The 6,000-nt window shown below is 36.6% G+C and overlaps 1 protein-coding gene across 2 annotated transcripts in view; it reads right to left on the reverse strand.

The window, feature by feature from the left end:
• The window catches only part of LOC143430766 (uncharacterized), a 46,591-nt gene extending 41,190 nt beyond the window's left edge, over positions 1-5,401 (reverse strand). For both annotated transcript variants that reach the window (XM_076907182.1, XM_076907181.1), the window contains exon 1: positions 5,281-5,401. The gene's annotated coding sequence lies outside the window, so the exon portion shown is untranslated. The remainder of the gene's footprint in view (positions 1-5,280) is intronic.
• Between the last annotated feature and the right edge of the window lie 599 nt (positions 5,402-6,000).

Consider the following 6,000-nt stretch of genomic DNA (forward strand, 5'->3'; position numbering starts at 1 on the left):
ATTGAAATTCATTTGAAAATTCATTTGAAAATTTTTGATATTCCCAAATGTTGGACAAAATTCCGTTGCAAGCAAATGTAAGTTGCTACTGTTGTGTACGAGGCTTTGAAATTTCGCATCGTTTGTATTGGTGACGAGTACTCTCGCTCGTTGGAATGGAAATCCGCCGGAAATGCGATTAGACCCGATTAATCATTCGTTACGCTGCCTCGTTAGAGTGTTACGTGGACGACTGTTCGTGAAAGTCTACTATTGGCTTTACTCTTCCATCAGGAAGATCGAGGGATGCCTGGTGGTTTCGATCAAATATCTGCCAAATGTTGATCGTGACTAATTTAACAACAATTTTTGTTTTACAAGAAGAGAACGTTTCGTTAAAAATTTCTCTGTATATCGCGATAAATACAGAAATTGGAAAATAAAAGCTATTTGTTACCATAATGATTTTTAAAAATTTGATTTTTACAAACTTAAATTGATGACATAATTCTAGTAATTATATAAATAATTTTTCAAAAAAGAATAAATACCTAGTGGTTTTCGATCAAATATCTGCCAAATGTTGATCGTGACTAATTTAATAACAATTTTTACTGTATGAGAAGAGAACGTTTTGTTAGAAATTTCTCAGTATATCATGATAAATACAGAAATTGGAAGATAAAAGTTATTTGTTACCATCCTGATTTGTAAAAATTTAATTTCTGCAAATTTAAATTGAACAATTAGCAGCTGTCGACGTAATTCTACTATATACGTTTGATATTTGCAATGTAGTAATTGTATAAATAATTTTCCAAAAAAGAATAAATGCTTGGTGGTTTTCGATCAAATATCTGCCAATTGTTGATCGTAACTAATTTAACAACAGAGAAGGAAATGTTTTGTTAGAAATTTCTTTTTATATCGCGATAAATACAGAAATTGCAAAGTAAAAGTGAAAAAAAAAGATAAAAGTTATTTGTTACCATCCTGATTTGTAAAAATTTAATTTCTACAAATTTAAATTGAAGAATTAACAGCTGTCAACGTAATTCTACTATATATGTTTGATATTTGCAACGTAGTATTATACAAATAATTATTAAAAAAAAATAATAATTTCGCTTATACATGGTCATACAGTGAGAATTTGTTATTTTCTAGGGCAGTTAAAAATTACTGTGACACTGGCTGGCACATTTACGGATCTCTCAAAGCGACATTTTAAAATATTTCCTACCCAGAAATGTCGCAACAACACTCTTTTCCATTGCTGCAATACCAGCAGCTACAGTTGTCCAACTTTTACATCATAAAAATATCGAGAACCCATCTGTTTTTAATCTAAATTTTTCATTTCGTCCCTCCGAGCGATATGTAATTCCTCAATTCACGTTCATCGAAACAGTTTGTAGATTTTAATTTGCACATTCTATTGATCTTTTGCTGTATCGCTCCTTCCCTCGTTCTTTTTTCCCCTATTTCAAACTTCTCGTTTGAATTTAAAACTACAGTCTGACTGCAATCATTTTTCTAATATTAACCACAATCACCATTTTAAATCGTTTATTTCAATTTTAAACTAACAAACGATCAAACAGTCATTGTTACTATTATTATTTACCACAACGCGATCAATAAGTCTTGCAATTGATCGTTTAGACTTCGAAAAGAACTGTAATAAACTGTTTATTCCACTTTCTCTTTCTCCATACTACTTTTTTTATTTATAATGGATTCAAAATAAAAAATATAATTTTCGTTTCGTTCGAAATATGAATTTTGATTCTCAAAATTTGTTTTCGAGTTTGAAGTATGCCAAATATCGTTGAAGTAGCTCGAAAAATTTCTGAGAATTATCATGTTTGCAATTGATCGTTTAGACTTCGAAAAGAACTGGAATAAACTGCTTGTTCCACTTTCTTCTTCTCCATATTACTTTTTTTTTATAATGGATTCAAAATAAAAAATATGATTTTCGTTTCGTTCGAAATATGAGTTTCGATTCTCAAAATCTGTTTTCGAGTTCGAACTATGGCAAATGTCGTTGAAGTCGCTCGAAAAATTTCTGAAGAATATCATGTTTTGTGCCTTGCTGGCATTCGAGCGCACCAGACCGTGCACTCAAGTAGATACGCTCGTTCTTTGATCAGACGCGAAGCGTGGAGTAGAATGTGGCATGAGCCCGCGTGCTGGTCAGACAGAATCGATCGTACCTACGTTTAACGAGGCATACATACGGATCGAGAAACTTTTCGCGCGATTGTCACACGCTATTGTCGTCGCAACTTTTTTCTCTGACCGTTTCAAGACTTTAACCCCTTATTTGCTCTTCCATTGAGGTCTAAAAGACCTTAAAAAGGCTGCAATTAAAACTCTTTCTGGGATGTATAAATTGCTGCGCAGATCACTTTCGTTAATGCGATATAAATATGCATGCACGTATTCTAAAAATTATAATAATAATTAGTTATAAATAATAATGAAAATTAATTTTATTTGTTACCATAATGATTTCTAATAATTTAATTTTTGCAAACTTAAATTGGAGACGTAATTCTACTACATATGTTTGATATTTGCAACGTAGTGATTATATAAATAATTTAAAAAAAAAATAAATGCTTTTTCTGACCGTTCGAAGACTTTAACCCCTTATTTGCTCTTCCATTGAGGTTCTTTATGGCTGCAATTAAAACTCTTTCTGGGATGTTTACATCGCTGCTCAGATCACTTTCGTTAATTCGATATAAATATACATGCATATATTCTAGAAATTATAATAATAATTAGTTATAAATAATAATGAAAATTATTTTAAGTGGAGATTAATTTTAGTATAAAGATTTTATTTGTTACCATAATGATTTGTGACAATTTAATTTTTGCAAACTTAAATTGAAGACGTAATTCTACTGTATACGTCTGATATTTGCAACGTAGTAATTATATAAATAATTTTCCAAAAAAATAAATCCCTAGTGGTTTTCGATCAATTATCTGTGGAATGTTGATCGTGACTAATTTAATAACTTTTGCTTAACAAGAAAACAACGTTTCGTTAGAAATTTCTCTGTATATCGCGATAAATACAGAAATTGCAAAGTAAAAGTTAAAAAGAAATAAAAGTTATTTGTTACCATAATGATTTTTAAAAATTTAATTTCTAGAAACTGAAATTGAAAAATTAACAGCTGTCGACGTAATTCTACTATATACGTTTAACATTTGCAACGTAGTAATTATATAAATAATATTCCAAAAAAAATAAATGCTTGATGGTTTTCGATCAAATATCTGTCGAATGTTGATCGTGACTAATTTAACAACAGCTTTTGCTTAACAAGAAGAGAACATTTCGTTAGAAATTTCTCTGTATATCGCGATAAATACAGAAATTGCAAAGTAAAAGTTAAAAAAGAAATAATTGAAACTCTTTCTGGGGTGTCCAAATTGCTGCGCAGATCACTTTCCTTAATGCGATATAAATATGCATGCACGTATCCTAAAAATTATAATAATAATTAATTATAAATAATAATGAAAATTCTTTTAAGTGGAAATTAATTTTAGTATTAAGACTTTATGGTTTTGTGATATTTGCTAATGGTATCTTGTTTTGGTTCAATAATTAAGTAAAAGTGGACCAAAAATCGTGGAAAATGGTAATTTTGATGTGAAATATGGATGTGTATTGCATGTATACGTTGTGTCATTAAGATGTTAGTATATTATGGTAGAAACGGAAGATAGTAATCGTCATTGGAGGATACGATGCACTGTACAATTCACTTTGAACGTATTCCCTTGGTATAACGTTCCCAGAAATAATGAGCGTTTGGAAAAGTGAGAAAGAGGTCAAGTGAAGAATTAAAGATCGTAGCTGGGAGACAGTTTGCAGTCAATCGAGTTTACACACCACTTTTGCTGGCTTTAAGTACCGCGGAAATTAGGAAGCATATATGTAACGAGGCATTTTAAAATCGAATTGTTCGAGGCAAGGAAATAAATATTGTATCGCTTAATAAAAATGGAGTAAACGGAATATAACTGAAAACTCAATTTCTATGTCCAGATAAAAACAGTAGACGTCGATTACGTTGTTTTATGCTCAATTTTGTTGTCGATTAAAATAACATTAACAGAAAAATGCAATTACAAAAGCGTTCGAATATCTTTGCACCCACAATTTACAACTAAACGTAATCAATGCTTTTTAAAATATTTCCAAAACTCTTTCACCTAAACATCCACGCAAGTTTTACTTTTCGAAAGCTTTCTTTCTCTCACAAAATTACAAAAAACACTTCATTAAATACTTTCATGTGTAAAATATATTTAATACTGAATAAAACAACGAGACAGTTGAAACAAAAATAGCAAGCAGAGCATTAGAAGGTTTTCCTTTAATATTTCAAGAATTTCGAACGAAGAAAGCCCTCCCTGGCGTATTCATTCATGCACGCAAAATAAATACAAACGACTGGGACCTCGTCTGCTCGTCTCAGGAAGATACAGAGGAATAATCAAACGCCAGCAGTGAACTACATTCTGCAATTCCAGCAAAAATTCACCCTTTCAAACATTCTCTCTGATAACACTTTCACTGGTAACGTAAATTCGTGGTTGCCCAAGAAAATCGTGTCAATCAACTCTCCAGGGCCCACTGTCGCTATCGCAGCGTTCTGTGGACCGTAACGTTAGCTTACCCTCGCAATGTTCGCGACAATCTTCACTTCAAGACCTACCAGCTTCACCATTATCAACATCCAAAAACAATCACCTTAATCCACGCTTTAAGAACCCATTACAAGATCTCCATCGTCACCAACATTCCCACAATTCGCTTCTCTGGCACACAGACGACAATCAAGGCCCACTGTCGTGACTCTGCTACCCCAACATTAGCATTCACATGTTCACGCTCGCTCTAGAACGTTCACGTCGATCCAAGACCCACGATAGAGACCCTGTAATCTGTAATATTCACACATCGATGCCTACCTTCAGTATACACTTAATTATCCTTCGTTATTTTCCCTGCGATCAATCAGTGGTCAATTGTCGCACGAACTCTCGCCCAGAACCCATGCTACGTGATGCGTGCATTCGCGTTAGCTCTCAGAGGACACAATCGAGCGACAATCAAACGAGCCAGCGTCCACGTTTCCAATTATCCGTCCGAAAACCAGTATACCGTAATTAGTACACTTTGAGATACGTATAGGATAGGTAGACGCGTAGACGGTGTTGGTACACACGCAGGTATATAACGAACACACGAGTACTGATACACACCTCAGTGTTCCCAAACAATGGTCCTATCCTCGGGGAGGCGCAGTCACAGATGCATCTCTCGGACGTTCGAGTGGCCACGGTTCACCTCGAACCACCCCTGAGTCACCGTCGACGCACCCTTTTGCCAGCGGTGATCGTGGTCCGTGCACACACTCCTCTCGTCGCTCTGCTCTGGTTCACGGCGGGTCGTACTCGTCTGTCGCACAGTGGGGGGGCCTAGCCGGTTGCGAACGCGGCTGGAACGCCGACTGATCGTCCCCGGCGTCCGCCAGAATGTTACCGCTCGTCTAACGACGGCGGGCGTCCTGCGCGGACCGGTTGCCACGGCTCGCGAAGGAGAAACCGCGCGCGGAGAGAGACCGAGGGGAATGCACGCAGGATCGAGCGAGGCTTGTGGAGGAGGGAGGGGGCGCGGCTGAGAGCGTGGACGCGAGGGATAGAGAGGGGGAGGTGAGTGAGCGAGTAAGAGCGTGGACGCGAGGGATAGAGAGGGGGGGCGAGTGAGCGAGTGAGAGCGTTGACGCGAAGGATAGAGAGGGGGGGCGAGTGAGCGAGTGAGAGCGTGGACGCGAGGGCTAGAGAGAGGGGGTGCGTGAGCGAGTGAGTGAGTGAGCGAGTGAGAGCCAGCGAGTGAGTGAGTGAGTGAACGAGTGAGAGCCAGCAAGTGAGTGAGTGAGACAGAGTGAGTGAGAGCCAGCGAGTGAGTGAGTGAGACAGAGT

This window comes from Xylocopa sonorina, chromosome 15 (genome assembly GCF_050948175.1).
Source record: "Xylocopa sonorina isolate GNS202 chromosome 15, iyXylSono1_principal, whole genome shotgun sequence".
NCBI classification, from domain to species: Eukaryota; Metazoa; Arthropoda; class Insecta; order Hymenoptera; family Apidae; genus Xylocopa; species Xylocopa sonorina.